Source organism: Hemitrygon akajei, chromosome 19 (assembly GCF_048418815.1).
Source record: "Hemitrygon akajei chromosome 19, sHemAka1.3, whole genome shotgun sequence".
NCBI lineage: Eukaryota > Metazoa > Chordata > Chondrichthyes > Myliobatiformes > Dasyatidae > Hemitrygon > Hemitrygon akajei.
Window position 1 is genome coordinate 56,492,322 of NC_133142.1, and position 17,134 is coordinate 56,509,455.

General features: G+C 45.0%; 1 protein-coding gene and 1 long non-coding RNA gene across 8 annotated transcripts in view; one reads left to right on the forward strand and one right to left on the reverse strand.

The window, feature by feature from the left end:
• dock3 (dedicator of cytokinesis 3) overlaps positions 1-17,134 on the reverse strand; it is a 968,429-nt gene that overhangs the window by 709,940 nt on the left and 241,355 nt on the right. The window lies entirely within an intron of this gene.
• LOC140741949 (uncharacterized) overlaps positions 1-17,134 on the forward strand; it is a 69,868-nt gene that overhangs the window by 51,762 nt on the left and 972 nt on the right. Inside the window, exon 2 of the long non-coding RNA XR_012102174.1 lies at positions 3,093-3,204. This is a non-coding gene — a long non-coding RNA (uncharacterized lncRNA). The remainder of the gene's footprint in view (positions 1-3,092; positions 3,205-17,134) is intronic.

Genomic DNA, 17,134 nt, shown 5'->3' on the forward strand with positions numbered 1-17,134 from the left:
ATCTTTCTGTGTAAATATCTCATATTACAACGTGGGACACCCGCGGCTTAAAATCCGGTGCGGCCTGTACAAGTACAAAATTGATTTTCTTTCTAAAATTAGAGCCTGCGGCTTTTAATCAGGTGCGCTCTGTAGTCCGGAATTTACGGTAATTATTTCTTTCCCCAAGTAACCAATTATTTCATCTTCAGAGCAGCTATATATTTAATCCTGTCTTTTGTAAATAAGGGCGCCAAATTTTCAAAAATGTTTCATATTTATCTCTTAAATTATAAGTAATTTTTTCAAGTGGAATACAGCCATAAATTTCTTTCTTCCAACAATCTATACTTAAATATGTATCCGATTTCCAGGTAACTGCAATAGCTTTTTTGGCTACTGCCAATGCAATTTTTATAAATTCTTTCTGATACTTATTCAATTTGGGTTTCGGTTTTATCCTTTCAATATCACCTAGTAAAAATAATATTGGATTATGTGGAAGTTGTGTTCCAATAATTTGTTCCAATAAAACTCTTAAATTTGTCCAAAAAGGTTGAATTTTAGAACAAGACCAAGTAGAATGTAAAAAAGTACCAATTTCTCGGTTACATCGGAAACACTGATCGGATAAATGAGAAGCATCTTGAACTTTAAGTACTATTATCAGATCTTCAAAATACATAAGAACATAAGATGCAAGTTAGAATGCCTTTGAAATTTAAGAGACTACTAGACAGGTATATGGAGGAATTTAAGGCAGGAGATTATATGGGAGGCAGGGTTTGAGGGTCAGCACAACATTATGTTCTATGTTCAAGTCAATGCAACCATTCAATAACGTGGCTGTTCCAGTACCTTGCCTAATTTCTGGCTAATTTTATATTCTTTTTAACATTCAAAAATCTACTACCTCAGCTTTCATTCTTACTGACTAAATGTCTACTGCTTTCTGCAATAAAGACCTCTAGATTCATTATATTCATCAAATAAATACTCCTAGTCTCTAGTATGGTTGCTGACCCCTTTTCTTAAGGTTTATGTCTTCTGATTGTAGAGTCATGAACTAATCTTTGTCAATCTTTCACAAAAACTGTCAATATCAACTCTCATTATTGTAAATGCCAAAAAGTATAAGCAACCTCTCTTCAGTCAAAAATTGAGCTCATGAATACCTGCTGCACTGAATCCAAGACAAACACTACTCTTGTGCATGGATACATAAGAAAACAACTAGCACTCTAAATGAGGTTACACCAGAGAGCTGTCAAACTCAGTAAAGTTCTCTTAATTTGGCATCCCAATTTCCTTGCAATAAAAGTCTAAGCACAATTTTGGTCAGCGCCTTAGCACTGCACATTTATTGTTGTGCCACAGCTCTAGTGACCAAGGTTTAGTTCTGACCTTCAGTACTGTGTTTGGAGTTGAGATACTGTCTCCATGCTCTTGTTACCTCCCAAATTCCGGACTGTAGGGTTAACTGACTATTGTAAACTATCTCCAGTGTGGATTATTGATGGAAGATTTGGAGGTATAGTGAGCATGCGTGAGAGAATATGATGGAATTGTTCTATGAGCTAGAAAAGTCTTGAGACTGAATGGTCTCTGCCTTTGTCATAAGAAATTGTGGGAAATATGAAATGAGAAAGTATAAATGAAAAACTTGCTTAACTACTTATTTATCTTATGCTATTCTTGAACCAGCTCACCAAGATCTCTTTACATAACAATATTCATTCATTTCTTAGTGTTAAGAACAAATACTCTTTTTTCTATTCTTGTGACCAAAGTGCACAAACTCACATTTTCCACAGCATTTTCAGCCTTCTACTTTTATGCTTACTCTCTATTGGGAACCCTGCTTTGGTAACATATTTACTTTAATTTGGACTTTAAGCATTGTTGGGCTTGTTAAAGTGTATGTAGGATGTAATGTTAATATCAAGCTAGAAATCATAAGAAAAGTCCTTGCTTTAAGATAGCAGTTTTGTACTTTTCTCCTCCTAAGAACAATTAAAATTTGATTTGATTTTGGCTGCACTGTTGCTTTTCAACCAGGCATTTACAATATGACCCACAGGTAGTCATATCCTCAGGTTTGCATGAGAAGGAAGTTAAAGGAGTGGGTGGGTCAGAGGGTGTGGTTAATAAATTGTAGGGTAGCACAAAAATAGGGGGAGGAGGAATTATTAGGGAAATCAGGGGGAAGAGAAAGGGTTAGTGGTCCTACCCCCGAGGATATATTGGAATAGTCGAATAGCCAAGATGAATCAGGGAGGTGGTGAGTGCTGCCAAGAGGTCCCACAATTTCCCATAATTATGCCAGGAACAGTACCAATATTCCATGCTGCATAAACTAATACTTACAGTGCAATAACATTCCCAGAGGATGATTTTAATATGAAACAACGCTATCAAAGTTGACAATGTTCTTAACATTTTGATCAAATCTTAGTAATTAAAACAAGATGCATACATTGATAATGTTATTGTGTATAGAGAAAAAAACATAAGGTAAATGAGTTAGGGTGAAAGGCAACAGGAATTGAATTGTCTAGCTTGCTAATCAACAAGCCTATGGACAGAGATCTGTGTAATCACTTAAAAGTAAGGCATAAGTGGGACCAATTTCTTTGATAAAAGATCTATATTATTGCCACCATCTTATTGTTATAGGTTTTAGTAAAAACAGATACACAAATTCCCCACCCCAATGATATTGCTTCCACCTTGGAGGTGGAAAGTGGTAAGGAAGAAAAGGGCAGGGAGAGAAAAAGATATGTAAAAAGAGAGTAAATGGATGAAAGTGTGAGGGAAGTGTACAGTAGTAGGCAGAGATGCTGAAAAGATGTGACCCCCTTCAATTCAATATCAAGTAAATTAACACACAAAAGCCAAGATTCATTATGGATGACAGTGGCAGGAAATGTGTTCTGTATGTAACACACTGAGAAAGGTTTCACTACTAATGTAATGGTCTTTCTGTAGAAGCAGCATTTAGGTTATATGGCTAGAGATAACTGGTGCTTTGAAATGTGAGCCGCACAATGAACGGAGTGTGTTTTCGTGTTGTGTGCCTGACACCAATGTGAGCTGTGTCTTTTGTTCGGCAGGAGATGGAGGGAGAAGACACCGGAGAGGAGAAGTCATAGGACTCGACCCAGAGTGGGGCCATTATCCGAAGAAGCCCGAGGAGATCGAAGGAGGATAGGTGAAGGGGATACCGTGAGCTCCAACTTGTGTCTATTAGACTGTTTCATTAAAATGGGACCTTTGCCTTTTTTTTGCTTTTTCTTTATTAACCCTTTAGTCAAATTAAGAATTATAAAGCTAAATCATTTAATTGTATGCAGGTGTACTGTTTGTTTTATCATGGTACTTATTTGTAACAGGGTAACGAATCACGCAGCATCCACACAAACAAGGGAGTTTCGGGGTTTTGCACCTCAATCTCTACGATTGACGGGGTTGGAGATTGCTTTCCCTAGACTGACGCAGCCAGTGGAACCAGAGTGTTGCAATTGTGGGGGTTTGTCCGGGATTGATTTTGTTGGATGCTGTGATCTTGCCCTGAGCACTGATCCAGCAGGCTGTGTGTTTAAGTCCATGTTAAACTATTGTCCAGTAAAGTGATAACTATATGCAATTATGCATGCTTCCAGGGTTGAGTGCTGGTGCAAATCCACAGAGTTACTGGTAACGAATGTGTGCATGTTGAATGGGGTAGACATTAACAATTCATCCGGGATACAAATATGAATTTTAAGTACTGTTAAATCTGTAGGAAAAGTTACAACTGTGGGGTGGAGGTTTGATAAAATGGCGGGCACAGACTTTGTCCGCTGATGTAACGGCAGTTGAACTGCCTGGTACTATTGGGGCCCCGGGAGATGGGGGGCCATGGGTTGTCCATACTTTGCAAGAGGAGGAGAGTGTACGGGGAGCAGGCCGAATCGCAAGTCTAGTCTCCTGTATCTGGGGGCAGAGACTTCAAAGACAGGGTGCTCTCGTTTCTGCGGAGCGAGGGGAAAGAGTGATCTGATTTGGAATGTCTAATGAGTCCCCCAGCAAGGAATGAGAATTCTGAGTTGGTAGCAGCTCTTACCTCCCTGGCAAATAAATGGAAAAATGCCTAGGGTTAAAGTCCCAGCTATTGTAAGCTCTGCCTGTTCTCAGGAACAAAGCCTAAAGGAGGAGTATGAGACTTGGGCGGAGCAGACCTCTCAGTTGTTAGATGAGTGGCATTGCTCTGGTAACATAAAATGACAGCGATTAGTTGAAAGTTAAAAGATACTTAAAAGAGACCCAGTGATGGGACTGCATGGCATCTTGGGGGGGGGAGGGGGAACACATTCCCAGCAATATATCAAGGAACACCCTAAACACCCTAGAGCAGGGGTGTCAAACTCATTTTAGGTCACGGGCCGGATTGAACAAAATGCAGCTTCATGCGGGCCGGATCAGTCGGACGTGTGCGAACGCAGCTTTTGTTGCCTCCGTTTTTTCAGCCTGCTCTCATGTGTCTCAGTCTCTGCTATAACTACAAAGTGTTTCACTTTACAAATTCCGTTTCTTATGAAGAAGACTGCCGAATAAACACTAAAAACCCTGAAAATCTGGTACCTGAATAAACTCAGCATTAGCCATATCATACGCCATAGGCGCTTCGATTACTGGGGCCAGCTTTAATAGTAATTATATATTATCTCGTGGGCCAAAGATAATTCCACCGCGGGCCGGATTTGGCCCGCGGGCCTTGAGTTTGACATATATGCCCTAGAGCAAAAAATCCTTTTCCCGAAGGCTTAGTAGGGCCAAGTTCCAGTGTATCGCTACAGATAAGGGCATTTTTGCTAGAGCCATACTTGACACAGGGTCACAGGTCAATTTGCTGTACCATTCATTTTACAACCAGTATTTGACGCATTTACCATTGATGCTATTCAATGCACTAGAGATCTGAGGTTTTAGGTGATTCTCCGTATGATGGTTATTCGTCAGTGAAGCTGGAGTTTTCATAGGCAGATGTGTGAGTCGCTGAGGTCCTTGATACATTAGCGCTGGCTTGTTCAGACCCTGTTGAGAGGGGCGGAGTTTCAATTCTTGTGGGGACAAATACTCCTATTGTGAGGAGGCTAATGTGAGCCTGTAAGGAGAGAGGTGGAGAGCTTTCTGAAGACACTGTCCTTTCGCCAGGTGTTTTGAGCTGCTTTAGAGGAAGTGCGAGGCTGCACTGAGCCAGATAATGAGCTCAGATGAGGGACTGTGTGGTTCACCCAGTCAAAGCAAATTGTGTTACGACCTGGGGAAATAGCGAGAGTGATGGGAAACCCCAAATTTCCTGGAATGCCTGAGGCCGAGGCCCTCTAGGTGGATGCTTCAGAAGACCACAAAGAGGAATTAGGTGTGCCTGCTGGGGTACTGAGAGGCCCAAACTGCAGAAGCCCTCGATTGTACAGGTGAACAGGATGGCAGTGATTGTCAGTAACATTAAGAAGAGTGAAGTCACCTTCAAGCGAAGGATGCCCCTGGCACATCTCTTCCTGGTGATGGTAATGTCTAGTGTCCCTGTGAGACAAGCCGGAGAGTAACCCTCTGCAAAAGGGGGAAAATTGACTGCTGAGTCATACAACTTTGGGGCCTCCCCGGTACCTACTGATTGGAAGAGGAGGTTGATAGAGAAGATGTTGAAACTGGAAGGTGTCTTCTTTACTGACGAGTTTGATGTGCATTGTTCCAAGAGCACTTGCCACACTATTGGGGAGACCAAGGACACCCCGCTCAGAGAAACGTCGCAGCGAATGGCCCCTGCACAGGTGGAAGATATTCGGCAGCATTTGTGTAAGTGAAAGGAAGCTGGGATCATCGCTGAATCCAGAAGCCCCTCTGTGCACCCAATAGTAGTGGCCAGGAAGAAGAATGGGAAGTTATGGATGTGTGTGGACTATAGGGCTCTGAACAGGTGGATAATCCCCGACTAGCATACAGTCCCAAGGATCAATAACATGCTGGCCTGTCTGAGTGGTGCGAAGTGGTTCAGTGCGCTGGATTTGAGGAATGGATATTACCAGATCCCCATGAGTAAGGATGACAAACAGAAGATGACATTTATATATCCACTGGGATCCTTCCAGTACGAAAGGATGCCCCAGGGCATATCGGGAGCCCCTGTGACCTTCCAGCGTGTCATGGAAAAAACAGGGGAGGATATGAACTTGTTTGAGGTATTGGTGTATCTGGATAACCTCAGTGTTTGGTCACTTTAGAGAAACATGAAGCGAGACTACCGAAGGTGCTCGGAAACAGCTCTATTTCCATCTTCAATATCTCTATTTTTCCCTTTCATGGTTCTTTTGAAGACCCTGACCTGAAGTTACACACTGACTTTGGTTCTTTGTGAGAATGGAAGCGGCTCTCGGGGTGTCACAACTGGCTGTTATCCGACATGCCAAGGGTGCAGCCTACCAGTTCAGCTCGCCTTTGGAGGCCTAGGATCTCAGGGCTTTGGATACGGGCGAATTGAAGGTCGGTGTCTTGGACCAATGTGTCGTGAGAGCTGGAAGATCTTTCGCTGTGTGCCCAGAGACCTGAGATCTTTAGGCACAGAGCTCAGAATAAATGACGCAACGGACTTTTAACACTGTAAACCAGCAGTTGTTTATGTCTCCCCTCTCACTCTGAAACTGAGACATGTCTTTCACCCTTATTAGAGAGGGAGAACAGTGGTACGTCAAACATTGGGTGAACGCTTAGCCTTTGGGGTACTGCAAGTCTGTTTTTGCTGTTGCCTTGCTCACGCTTGAGTGCTGGGTGGCAGGTAACAATGTTTTTCTCCCCCAGTGGGGGGGGGGAGGGGGATCATTGCTTGCTGCTGCTTATGCATGGGAGGGAGGGAAGCTGGGGGAGGGACTTTGGGGTTCAAACATTTAACTGTTCCTCATTCTTTGGGGCACACCTCTGTTTTCGTGGATGGTCGAGACAAAAAAGCATTTCAGGATGTACACTGTATACATTTCTCTGACATTAAATGTACCTTTGAAACCTGAAAGCTGAAGGGTTAAAACTTTCCCTGGACAAGTGCCAGTTCTGCAAGAGATCTGTCAGTTACATTGGGCACATGGTTTCACATCATGGAGTAGCTACAAATCCACTGAAGATAGAGGTAGTGACCACATGGTCAAGGCCCCAGATTGTGAGCATTTTGCACTTGTTCCTTAGGTCCTGTGGGTATTACTGGAGGTTCGTGAAAGACTACAAGAAAGTGAGTCACCCTTTAAATCAGCTTCTGTGTGGTTACCCTCCCCTAGGGAGGAAAGGGAGGAGGACAAAGGGAGAGGAGGGTAAAATGTATCTTAGCCTTTCGGAGCCTTTTGGAGCCAGGTGGGATGCAAAATGTGAAGAGGCCTTTCAATCGCTGAAGGAGCTGCTGAGACAGGTGCCTGTGCTGGCTTTTGCAGACCCCCTTACGTACTGCATACGAATGCCAACAGAGAGGGTCTTGTATCAGGATTAGGGCACTGGGTTGAGACCTGTTGCATTTGTCAGCTAGAGTCTGTCGCCCTTTGAGTAAAACCATCCCATGCACAAATTGGAGTTCCTGGCATTGAAATGGGCTGTGGTGAATAAGCTGAGTGACAACCTCTATGGTGAGGTGAGGACGCACATCAATCCCCTAACTTATATCCTGACCTCAGTGAAATTGGATGCCACAGGCATTGGTGGTGGGCAGCATTGCCTGCCTATGATTTCAGCCTGAAGTGCCGGCTGGGAAGTAGGAACACTGATGTTGATGCTTTGTCCCAACGTGTGCCTGAAGGGCAGGACAGGGACGAAGAATGGAAGAACATTCCTGCCCCAGGAGTGAAAGTCGTATGCCAGTTTTCCATCACAATGAATGCAGAGGGAAGGCAAGGGCCGGATCAAGTGGTAGATCAATTGGGGGCTTCTGATAATGCCGTTCCACATGCTTACTGCAACCTGACTGCTCTGAAGACAAACCAGTTACCAAAATTGAGCCCTGTGGAAGTGGTAGCTGCTCAACAAGATGACCTGGGCATCGGTACCATTTGGTCAGTGGTCGAAAAGGGAGACATGCCCAAGCAGAGAAGACAAAACTCACTGCGCTGCCTCTATTACTGAGAGATTGCCTAGGGGCGATTCATGTAGAAGCAGAACTCTCAATGGATATGATTAAATATTCTTGGTTTTTCAAGAATACTTCAGCCTGATACAGCTGAACAGCACAACTGCTTCCAAGGTCAGTTCAGTCAACAAAGATGTCTCAATGTATTTAAACAAACTATCGCTGCTTAAAACTGATGGAAACAATACTGATTGTGGACAGATGCGTCCTCATAGGATTCCACGCAGTAAGCATGGCTGCAGATCAGGGATACATGTACGTTTAAGGAAATGGGGTTTTAAACTTCCAATACCGACTATCTTGCTGGCAAATGTTCAGTCTCTGGTGAACAAAATCGATGCTCTCAGAGCTAGGGTGCTGAATCATAGGGACATTAGGGCAGTGTGTCCTATGTTTAACAGTATCCTGGCTGACCCCTTCTGTACCAGATGCAGTGATTCAGATAGACGGGCTTACTATATACGCCATCAGGATAGATCTATAGAGTCTCTCAAAAGCAGGGGTGGAGGAGTATGCCTCATGATTAACTCTTCTTGGTGTACAAGTATATCAGCGCTGTCCCAATTCTGCTCACCAGACCTGGAATATCTAGCAGTTAAGTGCCGTCCTTTTTACCTACCGTGGGAGATCTCTGGGATCACTTTGGTAGCAATTAACATTCAACATCAGGCCAATGTCAATCAGGCTTTAGATGATCTGAGCAATGGGATCAAGATGCTTCCCATGAGGCGGCGCGGCACGGCAGCAGCGGCCTTTCAGACCTGGTGCTACTTTAATTTAATTTTCTATTTTAAGTTTGATACACAATTTTCGATTAGAGCACATGGATAACAGAGCAGCTATCTACCATCGCCAGATACTACTACAATACAGAGATCGCCCAAAAACAAACCTCCACAAAGATCTGCTGGCTGAATTACGCGACGTTGACTTGCTGAGGGGAACGGGCCTACAATCCTCAGACTTGCCTGATGCTGGGAGCCGGAGATGAAGACGTCGAAAGCGATGGGCAAGGAAGCAGAAGCAAGGCAAACAGGCAGGGGTCCGTGCCAGGCGAAAAGCAAACCCTAGCCGGCTGGCTCTCCCATCCATTCTGCTCTCCAATGTCCGCTCCCTGGACAATAAAATGGACTACATCCAACTCCAACGTAATACTCGGCGGGAGTACAGAGTTTGCTCCACATTTGTCTTCACAGAGACATGGCTCACTGATGGGATTTTGGACGCTGCCATCCAGCTAGACGGGCTAGCTTTGTTTCATTCGGACAGAGATGCAGCTGTCTCGGGTAAGGTCCGCGGTGGCGGTGTCTGTGTTTATATCGACACGGAATGGTGTAAGAGCTCTGTGCTGGTTTCCAGACTGCTCATCGTTAATGGAGTCTGTGGCAGTTCGATGCAAACATTTTATTTGCCATGGGAATTCACCTCTGTCCTTATATTCGGTGTCTACACTCCCCCCAGTGCTAATGCTAAGGAGGCGCTCTGTGAACTGTACGGGGCTATTAGCGAACTGCAGAACGCACATCCTGATGATCTGTTTATTGTCACCGGTGATTTTAACCACGCAAACCTTAAGTCAGTGCTCCCCAAATTCCATCAGTATGTGGACTTTGCAATGAGGGGGGAGAACGCATTGGACCTGGTTTACACAAACATTCCCGATGCGTACCGGGCAGAGCCCCGCCCCCCACCTCGGATACTCAGGCCACATCTCTGTTATGCTAATCCCAGCATACAGACCGCTCGTCAGGTGCTCCAGACCAGTTCAGAAGCAGGTGAAAACCTGGCCAGCAGGAGCCATCTCTGCTCTTCAAGACTGCTTTGAGAACACTGACTGGCACATGTTCAGGGAGGCTGCAACCAATGGCGACTCTACCAGCTTAGAGGAGTACACAGCATCAGTGACCAGCTACATCAGCAAGATGACGTTACTCTGTCCAAGACCATCACTATACGTGCCAACCAGAAGCCATGGATGACCGCAGAGGTGCATGCGCTGCTGAGGTCCTGCGACTCCGCCTTCAGAGCAGGTGACAAGACAGCTCTAACAACAGCAAAGGCCAAACTGTCCCGAGCCATCAGAGGGGCAAAGCGTGCACATGCCCAGCTAATCCACAGTTACTTTCAGGACAGCGGCGACACGCGGCACATGTGGAAGGGTATCTAGGACATCACCAATTACAAGACAACATCAACTGACTGTGCAGGTGATGCCTCCCTCCCAAATGCGCTGAGTAACTTCTACGCCCGGTTTGAGGCGGAAAATGACGTGGCGGCGAGGAAGTCCACCTCTCCTACGAATGACCAGGTGCTGTGTCTCTCCGTGGCTGACGTGAGAAGAACCCTGTGCAGGGTCAACCCACGGAAGGCTGCTGGACCAGACAACATCCCCGGTAGAGTGCTTAGAGGATGTGCAGACCAGCTAGCAGATGTTCTCAATGACATCTTCAACATCTCCCTGAGCAGTGCCACCATTCCAACGTGCTTCAAGGCCGCCACCATCATCCCCGTGCCAAAGAAGTCTTCAGTGTCCTGCCTAAATGACAACCGTCCTGTCGCACTTACATCCAACATCATGAAGTGTTTCGAGAGGCTCGTCATGAGGCATATCAAGACCCTGCTGGCCCCCTCACTGGACCCCCTGCAGTTTGCGTATTATCCCAACTGCTCAACAGACGATGCCATTGCCACCACCCTCCACCTGGCCCTAACCCACCTGGACAAAAAAAGACACATACGTTCGGATGCTGTTCATAGACTTCAGTTCAGCATTCAACACAATCATCCTTCAGGAACTGATTGGAAAGCTGAGCCTACTGGACCTGAACACCTCCCTCTGCAACTGGATCCTAGACTTCCTGACTGGGAGATCTCAGTCAGTCCGGATCAGGAGCAGCATCTCCAACACCATCACACTGAGCACGGCCCCCCCCCCCCCCCCCCCCCCAGGGTTGCGTGCTCAGTCCACTGCTGTTCACTCTGCTGACCCACGACTGTGCTGCAACACACAGCTCCAACCATATCATCAAGTTCACCGATGACACCACCGTAGTGAGTCTCATCAGCAAGAACGAGGAGTCAGCTTACAGAGAAGAGGAGAAGAGGTGCAGTGGCTAACGGACTGGTGCAGAGCCAACAACATGTCTCTTAATGTAAACAAAAGAGATCATTGTTGACTTCAGGAGAGCACGGAGCGACCACTCCCTGCTGAACATCGACGGCTCCTCGGTAGAGATCGTAAAGAGCACCAAATTTCTTGGTGTTCACCTGACGGAGAATCTCACCTGGTCCCTCAACACCAGCTCATTAGCAAAGAAAGCCCAGCAGCGTCTCTACTTTTTGCGAAGGCTGAGGTAAGTCCATCTCCCACCCCCCATCCTCATCACATTCTACAGGGGTTGTATTGAGAGCATCCTGAGCAACAGCATCATTGCCTGGTTCGGAAATTGCACCATCTCGGATCGCAAGACCCTGCAGCGGATAGTGAGGTCAGCTGAGAAGATCATCGGGGTCTCTCTTCCTGCCATCACAGACATTTACACTACACGCTGCATCCGCAAGGCAAACAGTATTATGAAGGACCCCACACACCCCTCATACAAACTCTTCTCCCTCCTGCCGTCTGGGAAAAGGCTCCGAAGCATTCGGGCTCTTATGACCAGACTATATAACAGTTTCTTCCTCCAAGCTATCAGACTCCTCAATACCCAAAGCCTGGACTGACACCTTGCCCTACTGTCCTGTTTATTATTTATTGTAATGCCTGCACTGTTTTTGTGCACTTTATGCAGTCCAGTGTAGCTTTCTCTGTGTTTTTTTTTATTACGTAGTTCAGTCTAGTTTTTTGTACTGTGTCATGTAAACCATGGTCCTGAAAAACGTTGTCTCATTTTTACTATGTACTTTACCAGCAGTTATGGTCGAAATGACAATAAAAGTTGACTTGACTTGACTTGACTTGAAGATGCATGAAACAGTGTACCCCAAAGCCTTCACCATCATTCTGGGGGATTTTAACCAGGCCAGCCTGAAAAAAATCACTAAGCAATTACCATCAGCAGATTACTTGCAATACTAGAGGAAACTCACACTGCACCATTGTTACACCACCATGCTATTCCACACACGCACTTTGGGAAGTCTGATCACCTGGCTGTACTTTCACTCCCTGAGTATAGGCAGAGACTGAAGACCAAGAAGGTATGGACAAGGGAAGCACAGGAGCGCCTCCAGTACTGGACTGTATTCAAGGATTTATCTTCAAACCTGCATGAGTATGCTGCAATTGTTAAAAGACTTCATTAAAACCTGTGTGGATGAGTGTGTGCCTACAAAGACTTGCTGTACATTCCCAAACAAATGCTGTGGATGAACCAGGAAGTGTGTCGTCTGCTGAATGCTAGATCAGTTGCATATACCAGAAAGCCAGGTGTGATTTACGGTGTGCTATTTCAAGGGTGAAGAGACAATTTCAAAAAATGTTGGAGGCGACATCGGATGTACGACAACTCTGGCAGGGTTTGCAAGACAAAGCGAAACCCAATAGCATGAATGGCAACAATGCTTCACTACCAGATGAACTCAACACCTTCTATGCCTGCTTTGAAAGGGAGAATATAACTACAGCTATGAAGATCTCTGCTGCACCATGATGACCCTGTGATCTCTGTCTCAGACGCTGATGTTAGACTGCCTTTAAGGAGAGTGACCCCTCACACGGTGAAATGTCCTGATGGTAAAATGTCCTGATGGAGTATCTGGTAAGGTTCTGAAAACCTGTGCCAACCAACTGGCGGGAGTACTCAAGGACATTTTCAACCTCTCACTGCTATGGGTGGAAGTTCCCACTTGCTTCAAAATGGCAACAAATACCACTACCTAAGAAGAATAATGTGAGCTGCCTTAATGAATATTGCCCGGTTGCACTCACATCTACAGTGATGAAATGTTCATCACCCAATGCAATTTTCCTATTACTACAATAGGTCAACAGCAGATGAAATCTCAATGGCTCTTCAGCATGGCTTTAGACAACCTGGACAACACAAACACCTATGTCAGGATGTTGTTCATCCACTATAGCTCAGCAATCAATACCATCATTCCCACAATCCTAATTGAGAAGCTGTAAAACCTGAGCCTCTGTACTTCCCTCTGCAATTGGATCCTTTACTTCCTAAATGAAAGACCACAATCTGTGCGGATTGGTCATAACATCTCCTCCTCGCTGACAATCAAAACTGGTGCACCTCAGGGGCGTGTGCCTAGCCCACTGCTCTACTCTCTATATACCCATGACTGCATGACTAGGCATAGCTCAAATACCATCTATAAATTTGTGGATGATAGAACCATTGTTGGTAGAATCTCAGATGGTGATGAGAGGACATACAGGAGCACAATATGCCAACTAGTGGAATGGTATTGTAGCAACAACTTTGCACTCAATGTCAGTGAGACGAAAGAGCTGATTGTAGACTTTAGGAAGAGTAAGACGAAGGAACACATTCCAATCCTCAGAGGGATCAGAGGTATTCAATATAGAAAAGGATCATTGCTGCTTCAGTATTCACTACGGAAAAGGATCTTGGCGATTGTAGGGATGAGTTAGAGTGGATTGAAAAACTTGAGCATATAGACATTAAGAAAGAGGAGCGGCTGGAGATTTGGAAAGCATCAAGTTGGATAAGTCTCCGGGACTGCATGAGATGCACCCAGGCTACTGTGGGAGGCGAGGGGGGAGATTGCTGAAGCTCTGGAAATTATCTTTGCATCATTGATGAGGACGAAAGAGATTCTGGAGGATTGGTGGGCTGCAGATGTTGTTCCCTTATTCAGGAAAGGGAGTAGAGATAGCCCAGGAAATTACAGGCCTGTGAGTCTTACTTCAGTGGTTGGTAAGTTGATGGAAAAGATCCTGAGGGGCAAGCTTTATGTACACTTGGAGAGGCATAACATGATTAGAAATAGTCAGCATGGCTTTGTCAAAGGTAGGTCATGCCTTACGAGGCTAATTGAATTTTTTGAAGGCTTATTGAGAAAGTAAGGAGGCATGTTATCTAAGAAGACCTTGCTTTGTGGATCCAGAATTGGCTTGCTCACAGAAGGCAAAGAGTGGTTGTAGATGGGTTATATTCTGCATGGAGATCGGTGACTAGTGGTGTGCCTCAGGGATCTGTTCTACGACTATTTCTCTTTGTGATTTTTATAAATGACATGGATGAGGAAGTGGAGGGATGGGTTAGTAAATTTGCTGAGAACACAAAGGCTGGGGGTGTTGTGGATAGTGTGGAAGGCTGTCAGAGGTTACAGTGGGACATCGATAGGATGCAAAACTAGGCTGAGAAGTGGCAGAATGAGTTAAACCCAGATAAGTGTGAGGTGGTTCACTTTGGTAGATCAAATATGATAGTAAAATATAGTATTAATGGTAAGACTCTTGGCAGTGTAGAGGATCAGAGGGATCTTAGGGTTCAAGTCCATAGCACATTCAAACCTGCTGTGCAGGTTGACTCTGTGGTTAAGAAAGCATATGATGTATTGTCCTTCATCAATCATGGGATTGAGTTTAAGAGCCGAGAGGTAATGTTGCAGCTACATAGGCCCCAGTCAGACCCCACTTTGAGTACTGTGCTCAGTTCTGGTCACCTCACTACAGGAAGGATGTAGAAACAATAGAAACGGTGCAGAGGAGATTTACAAGGATGTTGCTTGGATTGGGGAGCATGCCTTATGAGAATAGGTTGAGTGAACATGGCCTTTTCTCCTTGGAGCAATGGAGGACGAGAGGTGACCTGATAGAGGTGTACAAGATAATGAGAGGCAGTGATCGTGTGGATAGTCAGAGGCTTTTTCTCAGGCAGAAATGGCCAGCACGAGAGGGCACAGTTTTAAAGAGCTTGGACGTAGGTACAGAGGAGATGTCAGGGGTAAGTTTTTTTATGCAGCGAGTGCTGAGTGCTTAGAATGGGCTGCCAGCAATGGTAGTGGAGGCAGATACGATGGAGTCTTTTAAGAGACTCCTCGATAGGTTCATGGAGCTTAGAAAAATAGAAGGCTATGGCTAACCCTAGGTAATTTCTAAACTAAATACCTGTTTGGCACAACATTGTAGGCCGAAGGGCCTGTATTGTGCTGTAGGTTATTTATGTTCTTTGTTCTAAGTGGAGAGAGTGAGCAGTTTCAAGTTCCTGGGTGTCAAGATCTCTAAGGATCTAATCTGTCCCAACATGTGGTTGCAGTTATAAAGAAGGCAAGACAGCAGCTATACTTCATAAGGAGCTTGAGGAGATTTGGTATGTCAACATATACACTCAAATACCTCTATAGATGTATTGTGGAGAGCATTCTGATAGGCTGCATCACTGTCTGGTATGGGGGGGGGGGGGGAGGTGCTGCTGCACAGGACCAAAAGAAGCTGCAGAAGGTTGTAAATTTAGTCAGCACCATAGGCACTAGCCTATAAAGCACCCACGACATCTTCAACGAGTGGTGTCTCAGAAAGGCAGAGCCCATTATTACGGACCTCCAGGGCATGCCCTTTTCTTACTATTACTATCAGGTAGGAGGTACAGAAGCCTGAAGGCACATATTTAGCGATTCAGAAACAGCTTCTTCCCCTCTGCCATCCAATTCCTAAACGGTCACTGAACCTTTGAACCTACCTCACTTTTTTAATATATATTATTTCTGGTTTTTGCACTACTTTTAATCTATTCAATATACGTATATTGTAATTAATTTACTTATTTATTATTGTTATTAGTTTTTTTCCTTCTATATTATGTATGCATTGAACTGGTACTGCTAAGTTAACAAATTTCACGACACATGCCAGTGATAATAAACTGGATTTAGATTGGATTTGAGGAACCAAATGCTATACCGCGCCAGCCTCAGCATTCCCAGCTGGTTCTACCTGAGAAGTATCGGAGGATTGTGTTGAAGTCACTTCATGATGATTCTGGATATTTGGGGTTCGAAAAGACCTATGGATTGCTCAGAGATAGGTTCTACTGGCCCCGAATGAAGTAGGAGGTCGAAGAGTACTTCAAGTCATGCATTTAATGCAGACAGAGGAAGACACTGCCTACGAGGGCAGCTCCATTGTCCCACTTGCTGACTGTGGAGCCCCTTGACCTGCTGTATATGGATTTCCTGTCAATAAAGCCAGATGCAAGCAATATGGCCAATGTCTTAGTCATCACATATCACTGCACCAGATATGCGCCACCTTTCCCTACCAAGAATCAAAGAGAATACATGATGGCCAAAGTGTTATGGGAGAAGTATTTCATTTATTATGGCCTCCCCAGGCGGATACATAGTGATCAGGGTAGGGATTTCGAGAGTAGGTTCATACATGAGTTATTAAGCATGCTTAGAATTGAGAAGTTGAGGACTAGCCTCATCACCTGCAGGGTGATCCCCAGTCCGAGATGTTTTATTTGATCTTGCTAGGCTAGCTTGGAGCTTTGGAAATCAGCAAGAACAAGCAGAGTCAACATATTGGACATCTGGTCCACTGCTACAACTGTAATGAAGCTACCAGGTACTTGCCATATTATCTGATGCTTGGGTACAAGGTGAGGTTGCCCATCTGCCTTTGTTTTAGGACTTGTGAGGAAGCCCTATCATTGAAGACTTATCTGAAGTATGTGCCTGATATGAGAAGAAAGATGAAAAAGGCTTATGAATTAGCCAAGGTCGCGGCTACCAAGCAGAATCAAGAAAATGAGAGGAGGTATGATCAAAAGGCTAGGTTCTCCCAACTCATGCCGGGAGACCCTCATAGGAATTTGGGGCTACCTGAGAAGCATAAGTTGGCTGACCACTGGGCAGCTACGCATCCTATTTAGTGGAGAATCAGATGCCAAATGGACCAGTTTTCCAGGTGAAACCAAAATATGGGAATGGGCCTGTCAAGATTCTCCATCAGAACCACCTCTTGCCTCTGGGGCAAGAGGTGCGAGTTGACCCAAAGTCCGACCTGGAGCCTACACCTAATAAGAG